The 12,589-nt window shown below is 42.7% G+C and overlaps 1 protein-coding gene and 1 pseudogene across 1 annotated transcript in view; one reads left to right on the plus strand and one right to left on the minus strand.

Annotated features, from left to right (window-relative positions):
• The first annotated feature begins 1,340 nt into the window (after nucleotides 1–1,340).
• Nucleotides 1,341–12,589, plus strand: part of Galnt1 (polypeptide N-acetylgalactosaminyltransferase 1) — a 62,244-nt gene continuing 50,995 nt past the window's right edge. Inside the window, exons 1-2 of the mRNA XM_028774802.1 lie at nucleotides 1,341–1,445; nucleotides 6,402–6,501. The gene's annotated coding sequence lies outside the window, so the exon portion shown is untranslated. The remainder of the gene's footprint in view (nucleotides 1,446–6,401; nucleotides 6,502–12,589) is intronic.
• LOC114627140 lies at nucleotides 2,957–4,563 on the minus strand (annotated as a pseudogene).

Below are 12,589 nucleotides of genomic sequence, written 5' to 3' on the forward strand. Positions count from 1 at the left end.
ATTGATATTTTATCAGTTATTACTCTTTTTTTTTTTTTTTTTTTTTGGTTTTTCGAGACAGGGTTTCTCTGTGTAGCTCTGGCTGTCCTGGAACTCACTTTGTAGACCAGGGTGGCCTCGAACTCAGAAATCCGCCTGCCTCTGCCTCCCAAGTACTGGGATTAAAGGCGTGTGCCACCAACGCCCAGCTCAGTTATTACTCTTTAAATAAGTGATTATTGGTTTGTTTTCACAGGAAAAAAATTGACCCAAATATGTTAATTTTGTTTCTGAGATTTACTTTTCCAGTTTTGTATATTAGTAAGAAAAATTTACTGAAATTTCAACAAGCTTATAGAATTATTTTTGAATTAAATATTTAAAATATATCTACTTTTTTTTAAGTTTTTTTTTCTTCTCTTTTTTTCCTGAGTTCAAGTCTAACTATAGTGCTTTGGCTGTTGTAGAACTTGCTATGTAGGCTAGACTGGCCTCAAACTCAGAAATTTCCCTATCTTTTCCTCCTGAGTGCTTGATTAAAGATGTGGCACTATACCCAGCTAAAAAGAGATTTATTTTTAGTTTTATGGGGCAAGGATATGTGCAAGCATATGGAGATGCCAGTAGAGGCCAGAGGCATCAGATCCTGTGGAGCTGGGTTACAGGCAATTGTGAGCCACCTGATGAGTGCTGGGGACCTGCCTCTCCAACAGCAATCACACTCCAGCCCCTAACAGATATCTAAAAAAGTTAGGAAGTATGGGAAGACAAACTTCAAACTTAGGGAACAGGGAATGCTCATGGTCTGGAGATGGGAGGAGGCAGAACTTGGAAGGATTTAAGTCCTGACATTGTTCATGGTTTACTACATGTGCTGTGTTAAGATGCTAGTATGTGTGGCTCAGTTTAACTTAGTCTGTTTTATTTCTCTCTGAAGGTGTTTCTAATGTTTTTGTCTTAAAAAGGAAATCACAGTAGTAGTTTCCATACAAGTTTCCTATAAGTTTGCCTTTTTTTTTTTTAAAGGATCTAAGTACTTTAGATCCTGTTCTTTGATGTTTTATCTGGCAAAGTACCTTTATTACTTTGTTGTCATTAAAAAAAGTGTTAATGTGTGAAAAAGAAGCAAAACTTGAAAGATAAACAGAAAAGCATTAAAATAGGGGCTGCAGAATGCTGTCTTGAGTTTGGAGTCTTTGGGGAGGTGGGGGACAGATTATGTGGAGGCCAGAAATGGTCATTAAATGTCTTCTTCGATTGTTCTCCATTGTTTGTTTCTTTAAAAACAATCTTTTTTGTGTATATGGGTGTTTTGTCTACATCTGTGTGTACCATATGCATGCCTAGTGCCTGCATGAGGCCAGGAGGTGTTGAATTTCCTGAAACTGGAGTTATAGATGTGAGCCACCATGTGAGTGCTACAGATCCAACCTACATTCCTAGGAGAAGCAGGCTGTACCTAACAGGTGAGCTTTCTCTCCAGCACTCAGAATACCCCACCTTCCTTCTTCTCCTTCCTTCCCTCTGTCCCTCCTTTCCTCTCTTTCTTTGTCTTTAAAGTTTAATTTAACACCTTTATACTCTAATGCTATACTCTAATGCTATATTGGGAGAAAAAGAAGCTTTTTTTTTTTTTTCCAAGACATAGGTATTTATTGAATCCAGGCCCAGCCTGGCCTACGGCTGGTAATGAAGGGCTCAGGGAAGGCAAAAGTTATAAAACTGCTTTAAGTGAAAGTTTCCCCAACCCCAGTACACCATCTGGGATGGGGTAGATGTGGCCAGGGCTGACCCCAGGACAATACTGAGCCTGTAGTCGTTACCAAAATATACATCTGTCACCATTAAAAAACTGCTGCACCGCCTCAGCCCCACAGGTTTAAAATCATAAATATTTACACTCTTCCACGCCTTTCACAGAACCAGGGTGCAGAGAATCCCTCTCATAGAAACAGGCTAGGATGGAGGTGGCTGTCCGGGAGGGACATTAAGGCCTAGAAGTTAGCCCCTCAACTGGGCAGTCAGAGGTGGGCAGAAAACAAAGCTTTGGTCCAAAATTTGAAGGTAGAAACCCACAAGTCTCAGAGCTTTTTCTCCAGCCCTGGCCTTGGTCTCCTGACCTGCAAGTTGGTCACTGGAAGGAAGGAACGCAGGAGACACAGAAACTTAGAGTACACATATACTATTGTATCATTGCTGTAAAAAGTTACTTAAAACTATATCTCTTGCATACAAATGGAAAAGATTTGGGTATTTGGTTAAGTGGAAATATTGCTAGGCACAGGTATCTGTGACCACATGGAATAGAATACAAAGGTCACACGAGGCTCAACAGCTGATGATGGCCTGGGCCCCCTGGGCTGACCAGGGGCATGGGAGAATCATGTCACTTGGTTATAAGGGTGTAGGGGAGTGGCCCTAGCTCTTACACAGCATTGGGGAGCCTATGTATAGGCTACCTGGCTCACCTGCAGGTCTAGAGACAACTGGTGACCTTAGAGGGTGGGTGTGTGTCTGTGAGGCAAAGAAAGCGGCTGTGTTTGGGACACTACTGTGGCCTCACACCTGAGCCCCTCCAGGCATGGTGCCGGGACTGACAGGGCCTCTGTGGCCCAAGCCATTTCCTGCCATGGCAAAGTGGACTAGATTTAATTTTTTTAAAAACAGGTAAACTGATCTCTCTTTAAAGAAGTAAAATCTCTGGTCTGTAAGGTCACTTCAGCTGTTTTTTTTTTTTTTTTTTTTTTTTTTTTTTTTGGTTTTTTCGAGACAGGGTTTCTCTGTGTAGCCCTGGCTGTCCTGGAACTCACTCTGTAGACCAGGCTGGCCTCGAACTCTCGAACTCAGAGATCCACTTGCCTCTGCCTCCCAAGTGCTGGGATTAAAGGCGTGCGCCACCACCGCCCGGCTAGTTCAGCTGTTTTTTAAAGTGGCTTTCTTTTCTGGAATAGTGGAAGCTGTTGCAACCCACAGACACCTAGATGGTGGACTTGGAAAAGGACACTCGCAGGTGGTGGATCTCCCTCAGGTCATGGTTGTGCAGTTCAGTCAGAGCCTGCACAGCCTTCTCCACAGAGCCCATCTGGATCAGTGCCATCTTGTGGTCCTTCATGAACCTGAAGCCTTTGACCACACCACCATTGCTGGGGAAGAAGCTCTTGAGGTCATCCTCTGACACAGGGCGGGATGTTGGAGAGGTGCAGGGTAGCTGAGGGTGGCAAGATGTTCTGGAAGTTCTTGAAGTGGTGCAGCGGTGAGTTACCATAGTCCTTGGTCAGGCCGTGGTCCTCCTGTTCCTCATAAGGCAGCTGCACACTCTGATGCTTTGACAGGTGTGATGCGCACCGACTTCCCATGCAGCTTTAAGCTCATGGCCAGTTAGGCCTGGCTGCCGTCTGCCGTCTGCATGAGCACATTCTCCTTCGTATTGAACAGGATCTTCACCCGTTACACATCTCCATAGATGCCGAAGAGAATAAAGAAGCTTTGGGGTGTGACTCTTTCAGGGTTCAGGTTGCTGGCCAAAAGGACAGAATTCCCAGCAACTGCCAGCCCTGAGATGGCAATGCAGCCAGCTGCAGCAAAGGGTATGGCTGGGGTTGGGGTGGGGCAGGGCTCTATGGACATTAGGATCAGAGAGGCCTGAGGCCTGAGGGATAGCAAAGGTGGGAGGGAACCTGGCTTCTGCATTTGGAGAGGCTGACATTATGCCAGGCACACCAAAGGCTGCTGCCATGGTCTGGTCCAGTGAAGGCTGGCTGTCTCCAGAGGGAAGGGCAGGTCGAGTGTAATCTCTGCTCTTGTCATTGTGTTTGATATTGAGACTGGTGAGCTTGGAGTAGTCTATGCGGAGTGTATGTTCTGGCCATCCAGGGACAGCTTGGCGTGCTGGGCACTCAAAGGGTCTGCATACTGCAACAGTGCCTGGAACTGGTTGTTCTTGGTGAACGTGATCTTCAGGACTGTGCCAGACTTGGAGAAGATCTGGTGTAGCATGTCCAGGGTCACTGGGTAGAAAAGGTTTTCCACGATGATCCTGAACACTGGGCTCTGGTCTGCCATTGCCATCCCTATATCCACAGTGGTAGCAGAGGTTGCCAAGGCCAGTTGTCCAGACTGGACAGAGTTCACAGCCTGCAGGGCTGTCTGGGAATGTGCCTGGTTGGGTGAGCTGTTGTTTTTGAGCTCCTTGTGTTTGGAGAAATGGATGTAGATGGGCTGTCCACGAAGCACTGGTGGCGACGTGTAGTAGTTAACCATAGTATTGGCAGCCTCCTCTGTGTTCATTTCAATTTAGGCCTGGTTCTTCCCCTTCAGCATAAGGAGGTTGGTAACCTTCCCAAGGGGCAGTCCCAGGAAAATGACCTCACCCTCAGTGACATCACTGGGCAGCTTGCGGACATGGATGACTCTGGAAGGAACTCCTGTGCTCTTGTTGTCACTTTTGAACTTCTTGCTATCCTTCCCATTGGCTGCTGAGGCTGAACTGCTCATGATGAAGGGGCCATTGCTGACACTCCTGGAAAAGACCTCGTTGGATCTCCGCTTTGTACTGACTGCTATGTCTGGGACGATACCGTCCATGGCACACAAAAGAGACTCTTGGGGGACGAAGCAGAGGTGCAGAAATAGCAGAAACCAACCCTAGAAGCATGATTTTTAAAGAGTTAATAAGCAATCCTCATCAAAAGTAATGAGAAAATTGAACAAGTTGCCTTCAAGATGAGGGTAACTCTTCAAAGGAACTAATAGTGACCTAATTAAATTCTAATTACCTTTAGAAGTATGAAAGGTATTTCTGTTCATTTTACCATTATTTCAATAAATATTAAGCACTTTGCTCCTATTATATATTTTATTATTTATTTTAAATATTCAGTTACTTCAAATTTTTGAATAGGGAATGTCTTCACTTTTTGAGTGGCATCTCCAAGTGTTCGTATTTAGATGTGTCCTGGTTTCTTTGAAGTTGATGGAGCCATGCAGTATTAGCATCTCTGTGAGCTACCAAGAAGAAAAGTTCTTACCATCTTAAGTTTAATTTAAAAAAGTTAATAGTTATATTAGGGGGAAGTATTTCAATAGTAGCTGCTTAGATTAGGATCATAATCTCTACACTAATCAGGTGTGTGTGGGTGTGTTTATCATTGAACTGACATGTAAGCAAATAGACTTCTCAGAGCAGCCTGTGAAGAAAACCATGACTCCGGAGCAGTAAGCCTAGCAGCCACACTTGTTGCTCTGCTGATGTTCTGTAGGGCCAGAGAAACCTGGAGTTTTACCTTTTACAGAGTATCCATGGAGGGTTGGACCGTCCAAGAGTTGAGTAAAGTGAGAATATCCATCCACAGGACCTTCATGTAAAGTTAAAAACAATCAGTGAATAATAAATTAGGAAGAAATAGCAAACCTGTTGTAGGGTACAGGGATTAGAAGTTAAGTACTTTTCTCTTTCCTATAACAACCTATCTGACAGAAGGAACAGAAGGAACTTGAGGGAGGATCATTTGACTCACAGTTAAATCTGCACGGGACAGGGATGATGTGGCTTAGTTCCTTAGTGATGGTTGACTAGAAAGCAAAGCACTTGAACAGGCATTAGAAGCAGATAACTTCCCATTCTGCTAGTTAGGCCACAGCCTCTACAGCTGGAGAGCAAGTGTTCAAACACTGGAGCTAGTTGGGAACATTTCAGACTCTAACCTTAACAGAGATTGTTTGTCTTATTTGTGTTCACTGGGAAGGTAAAATAATTTCCTTGGGAAATTATTGCCATAGCTCCACTCCACCTGTATTTCGAGTTAGAGTTCATTCTAAGGGGATGGTACAAAAAACCCAAGTTAAAAATATAGTGAAAAGTGGTTTCATGTTTTGGTGCTGCTTACTGGATTGCTTCTCCTGGCTTGCTCAGCTTTCTTTCTTATAGAACCCAGAACTACCAGCCCAGGGATGGCACCACCCACAATGGCCTGGGTCTTTCTCCCTTGATCACTAAGTGAGAAAATGCCTTACAGCTGGATCTCAGGGAGGCATTTCCTAAACTGAGGTTCTTTTCTCTGTGATATTTCTAGCTTGTGTTGACACACAAAACCAGCCACCTCAAACTTGAAGTCAGTGATTTAATCAGCAGAGCAATGAAGACTACAACCGAGCACTCTATAGTTATAGATATGCTGTGTAAGATATGGCACATAAGATAAATACATATTTTTAAAAGACTTGTTTATATTTATCTGTATGTGTGTGGTGGTTGGAATAAGAATAGCCTCCATAGGCTCCTATGTTTAAATGCTTGGTTTCCAGTTAGAACTATTTGAGAAGGGTTATGAAGTGTGGCCTTATTGAAGGAGGTGTGACACTCGGCTCGAAAATTTCAAAAGCCCATGTCATTCTCTGCCCCTCCTTCTGTCTCCTACTTGTAGATAACTGATGTAGACTCTCAGCTACTGCATCAGCACCAGGCCTGGTTGACTACTGCTATCTTCCCCCACCGTGTTGATCAGAGACTAACTCTCTAAAACTGTAAGTGAACCCTCAGTTAAATGCTTCCTTTTGTAAGTTGTCTTGGTCGTTATGTTAGCCAGTTTTATGTCAACTTGACATAAGGTATAGTGATCAGAGAGAAGGGAACCTCAATTGAGAAAATGGTTCCATAAAATCAAGCTGTCACAATTAGCTGCACTCAATAAGGTGTAAGGAAATACTTACGTTTAAAAAAGGTTTTAGCAGGGAAGTTTGGTTCTACATTTTAAAAGAATACTAATGTAATTATTCAGACAAGCAGTTTAAATGTTATTTCCCTTGCTTTTGGTACCTGATTGAGCCTAGGGCCTTATACTAGGCAATGCTCTGCCACTCAGCTATGTCCCCAGCACATGAACAATTTAAGAAAAAAAATAAAGCCAGTGCCTTTAAGACACAGAAAATTAATTTATTAAGTCTTTTATGGTAAAAACCTATTACAGACTTAGGGTAGAAATGAAATTCTTTGACCTTCTAAAAGATGTCATTTTAATGACTGTAGTTTGAGATTATATTGCTGTGAAGAGATACCAATGACCAAGGTAACTCTTATAAAGACAAACATTTAATTGGATCTTGGCGTTTCAGAGGTTTAATCCATTATCATTATGGCAGGAAGCATGGCAGCGTGGAGGCAGACATGGCGCTGGAAAAGGAGTTTAGAGTTCTACATCTTGCTCCAAAGGCAGCCAGGAGGAGATTGTAGTCCACACTGGGTGGAGCCTGAGCATAGGAAGAGACATCAAAGCCCACCCCCAACACACTTCCTCCAACAAGGTCACACTTAATATTGCCACTCCTTATAGCCAAGCATTGAAACACATGAATCTATGGGGGCCAAACCTATTCAAACCATTCATTCTACTCCCTGGCCCCCATACATTTGTAGCTATAACATAATGCAAAGTGCATTTAGTCCAGCTTCCAAAGTCTATCACGTCTCAACAATATTTAAAAGTGCAAAGTCTCTTTTTGATATTCATGTAGTCACTTAATTGCTATAATTACTACAATCTGCTATAAGATCAAAATCCACATACTTCCAGCATTACAAGATATGCATTATTGTATTAGTCAGGGCTCTCTAGAGTCACAGAACTATAGAACGTCTCTGTATATTAAAAGAATTTGTTGTGATAACTTACAGTCTATACAAGAATCTATCTAGTAGGTACTCAGTCCCACTAGGCTAGTAGTTTCAACTGGTCTTCTGTAGAAGTAGATTTCAACAGATGTGCTGGCAAGTTAATACAAGCAGGCAAAAAAGAGTGAATCTTATTTCTTCCAATGTCCTTATATTGATCTCCAGCAGAAGGTGTGGCCCAGGCTGACCTTGAACTCAGAGATCTCCTTTCATTAGTCTCCTGGGATTAAAGGAGTGTACTACCTTACCTGGGCCTAAGATTTTCGTAGCTACTATGCCTCAATATCTCTATGCCAAGATCCAGGTAGGAAACTTGTGTCTTTTCCATCTTCAAGATCTGGATCACAGGTGAGCCCTCCAATTCTGGATTGGAGTAGTTTATTCCAGATATAGTTGACAGCTAGGAATAGCCATCACAATTATTATTCCAAAACGTCCTAGTGAGGTACTACTAGACCAAAGCAAGACTAAAAAAACCAGCTGGGCAAACTGCAAACTCTGCATCTTCATGTCTGATGCCCAACTCCTTTCAGCTTTGTTGACTGCAACACAATTCTTTTTCTTGGGCTGTTTCCACTCCCTGTTAGCAGCTTTCCTCAGTAGGTATTCCATGACTCTGGCATCTCTAACATCTTAGGGTCTCTAGGACAATTTCACCTTCACAGCTTTTGTTCCATTTTCTGGGATCCACACATAATCTTCTGGGCTTCTCCAAAGGGCTGGCATCACTTCTCCAGCTCTGCCCTCTGTAGCACTCTTGGCTCTGGCTGACTCTAGTCCATTATTGCTTCTATTTTTGGTGGCCATCCTATGGTACTGGCATCTCCAAAACACCGGGGTCTTCTACTGCAATTATACTGCACTTTCACCAGTAGCCATTGGAATAGTCATTGTGGTCATTAGAATAGGTATGGCCCCCATTAGATGCATGTGTTTGAATGCTTGGCCCATAAGGAGTGGCACTAATAGGAGGTATGGCCTTGTTGGAGTAGGTGTGACCTTGTTAGAGGGAATTTATTACTGTGCAGGTGGGTTTTGAGGTCTCACATATATGCTCTAGCTGTGCCCAGTGCAGAAAATAATCGCCTGGCTGCCTGCAGAAGAGAGTCTCCTAGCTGCCTTCAGATCAAGATGCAGAACTACTAACTCCTTCTCCAGCACCATATCTGCCTTGACATTGCTATGTGTCCCATCATGATGGTAATGGACTGACCTCTGAAACTGTAAGCTAGTCCCAATTAAATACTGTCCTTTATAAGAGTTGCTTTGGTCATGGTGTCCCTTCATAGCATTGAAACCCTAACTAAGAAAGCCAGTCATAGGTTCTCTTCATGGTGCCAAGCCTCAACATCTTTGCATGACCCATTCAGTTCTGGGCTGTCAACTGCCACTGAAGCTGCACCTTCACCAGTGGCCTTTAACAATGCCAAGCCTCAGCTGCTCTCCATGACCTATTTCCCTTCACATGTTCAAAACCAGTCCACCTGGGTGACTCCTATACATGAACAAGTCCAGATGCTAGCTCTAGGTAAACCTTGGCCACCTCACACAATGACCTTTCTGTCCTCCGTGCAGGGACATCCTAGGCACACATATCTGGCCTCAGTGACTTTCCTTAGTCTTGTAGGGAAATTCCATCCTCGATTCTAAAGCCAGAACCCCCTGACCGAAACTGCTGAGTACTGCTGCTTGCTAGGGCTAGAACATGATCCCCTCATTCAGTTACATCTTCATCAGTTTTCTGGTTTTGGTGATTTCCTTACTGCCTATGCTTGGCTGTCCTGGAACTTGCTCTGTTGACTGAGTTTGAATTCAGAGACTTGCATGCCTCTGTCTCCTGAGCGCTGAGATTAAAGGTGTCTACCACCATACCTGAACTTAAGCTTTTCTTTACCTGGAACTTTGTACAAGGCTGGCCTTGAACTCAAAGATCTGCTTATGTCTGTCTCCTGGGATTGAAGGGGTGTACCACTATGCCTGAACCTAAGCTTTTCTTTAATTCCTTTTCACAAGATCTTTCTTTATAAGCATGACCACTATTCAAGATCTGGATCAAAAGCCTGTGTCTTCCAGCCTCAAGATCTGGATCACAGGTGTGCCCTCCATTTCTGGATTGTAGTTCATTCCAGATATATAGTTAAGTTGACAACCAGGAATAGCCATTACAATCTATCCCTTGTCCATTTGGCACACATTTATATTTTCTCATGTCCAAATGAAAATAATAACCAGGTCATGATAATGCCGAACATGATATAACTATCTCTGTTCAACTGCAAACATAAACAGTAAACTTAGCTAAATGGGATCTTGCTGTGAGGTCACCACTTCCTTAATTCCATTTAATATCCGTGAACACAGGATTTAGCTCTATTTCACTTCCTGGTGCCTCTTTAATCTTTGAACCATTATATATTTTTCCTTTCTAAGTTTGCTATATCTGATCAAAAGGCTTTTCAGAAGAGTGAACCATAGGACAGAGTCTATGCTAGGCTGTTTTGAGATTTCCTTTGTCAGTGAAATTAATCTAAATCTTTTCACTTTAGCCTCAGGTAGACTTTTCAGACAAGGGCAAAAAGCAGCCACTTTCTTCACAATATCACAAGAACAGTCTCTAGGCCACATAATAAAATTTCTTCTTCTCTGAAGACCTCTTGAGCCAGGCCCCACAGTTCTAATCACCCTCAGCATCACTATCTTCCATGTTTTATTAGTATAGTCCATTAAGCCCCACTTAAAGCATTCCACTGCTTCCAAAGTCCCAAAATCCACATTCCTCCAAACAAAAGCATGGTCAGGCCTATCACAGTAATACCCTAGTCCCTGGTACCAACTTCTTTATAAACTGGAATCCTGAAGTAGGTTCCAATAGATTTGCTGGCAAAGTAAGTACAAGCAAGCAAAGAAAACAAACAAACAAACAAACAAAACCCCAGACCCTTCTACATTAGTCAGGGTTCTCTAGAGTCACAGAACTTATGGGTAGTCTCTATATAGGAAGGGAATTTGTTAATGACTTACAGTCTGTAGTCTGTGGTCAGCAGCAGCTGTGAATGGAAGTCCAAGGATCTAGCAGTTGCTAGGTCCCACAAGGCAAGCAGGCAAAGAAAAATGAGCCTTTATTCTTGCAGTGTCCTTATGTGGGTCTCCAGCAGAAGGTGTGGCCCAGATTCAAGGTATGTACCAACACACCTGGATCTGGGACTTGCCTAAGTCTCCTGAGGTTAAAGGTGTGTACTACCTTGCCTGGACCTAAGCTTTTCATAACCACTATGCCTCAAGATCAGGATCACAGGTGAGCCTTCCAATTCTGAATTGTAGTTCATTCCAGATATAGTCAAGTTCATAACCAGGAGTAGTCACCCCACCTTCCTTCTTCCGTTATCTTCATATAGGCCTCCAGTGGAAGGTATGGCCCAGATGAAAGTTCTGCCTCAAGATTTGGGTTAAAGGTGTGTGTTGATCCACATTAAGAACATATGTCATCCCATTTTCTACTGTTGTTACAAAGCATAGGGGAAAGAGTTTATTTGGAGCTTACAGCTTCACAGGGTGAATTCATGACCATCATTGCAGAGGATATGGTACCAGGCAGACATGGTACTGGTGTTGGTGCTGTAGCTGAGAATTTACATCCTTATCTGCATGCATGAGGTGGGGGAGGGCCACTAACTGGAGATGGCGTGGGCTTTTGAAACCTCAAAGCTCACACCTAGTGACATACCTTCAACAAGACCATCCTTAATCCTTCCCAAATAATCCTACCAACTTGAGACCAAAGTTAAATGTCTTGAGTCTTTGGTAGTCATTTTCATTCAAGCCACCACAGGCATCTATGGAAGGCCTGCTGCAAGTACCATATATGATAGTAAGACATTCATAGTATTCCTTTAGATGTCAGCAGCAGTCAACAACTGACACTTTAGTTTTTCTTTGTCATTTCAGTACATTTCTCTTGAAGACCTTGGGCAATAGAAGCTACCAGGCTAAAAGAAACAGTAATCATCCTTTAGAGTCAATATGGATGTTTTCATAGAGGATTCAAGAGTCTAGAGAATTTTTCAGATTTGTAGTAGTTTACTAGCTTGTTTTATGTATGATTACAACAGTAAAGTCAGTTTTGTTTCTCTAAACTAGCAACATAGAATAAAAATTTAGTAATAGAATAGCTAAAAGTCCACGTGATTAAGTATTTAAAAGAGAATATGTGTCTTTAGGATGTGGTCAAGATTTTAAGTGTGAGGCGTTATGGGACTATTTAAGATCCAACAATAGCACGCGGGGCAATACCTTTAAATAGGTCCTGAAGTTCAGTCCATTATCATCGTGGCAGGAAGCATGGCAGTTGAGAGTTGTATATCTTCATCCAAAGGAAGCCAAGAGCAGCTAGGCGGTTTCCTGCTGTTTCCAGGCAGCTAGGAGGAGGGTCTCCAAGCCCAACCCCACAGTAATGTATTCCTCCAGCAAGGCTACACCTATTCCAACAAGGCCATACCCCCCAATAGTGCTACTTCCTGGGCCAAGAATATTCAAACCACCAAAAGAACCAAACCTAGGATTTTCACATATGTCAAAACAGTATTGTCACTAAGCTACATATATAGGCTTTGTACTAAGTCTTAACACTCTCATACAATAAGCATTTGCTTCTGAAATATCTTGGCCATTCTTGGCCTGTTTCCAAGTAGATTTTGAGTTAAGTTGTTAGTTCCACAAAAATGAACAAATCAAAATATACCCTACGTAGTTATCTAAAATTACCAATAAATTTATACATTAATGGCAGTTTGTCATTTTCTCCAGTTTATATCCTTTTTCTTAATATTATCTCATGATTGCTACGAAAATCCTTTTTGTTCAGTTCTTTCAATTGTGTTCATATCCCAAGCGACAGGATCACTACAGGAGTCAGGGTCCCAGGAGCTGTCCTCCAGGGCAGTCAGT

This window comes from Grammomys surdaster, unplaced genomic scaffold, assembly GCF_004785775.1.
Source record: "Grammomys surdaster isolate TR1022 unplaced genomic scaffold, NIH_TR_1.0 243, whole genome shotgun sequence".
Taxonomy (NCBI): Eukaryota; Metazoa; Chordata; class Mammalia; order Rodentia; family Muridae; genus Grammomys; species Grammomys surdaster.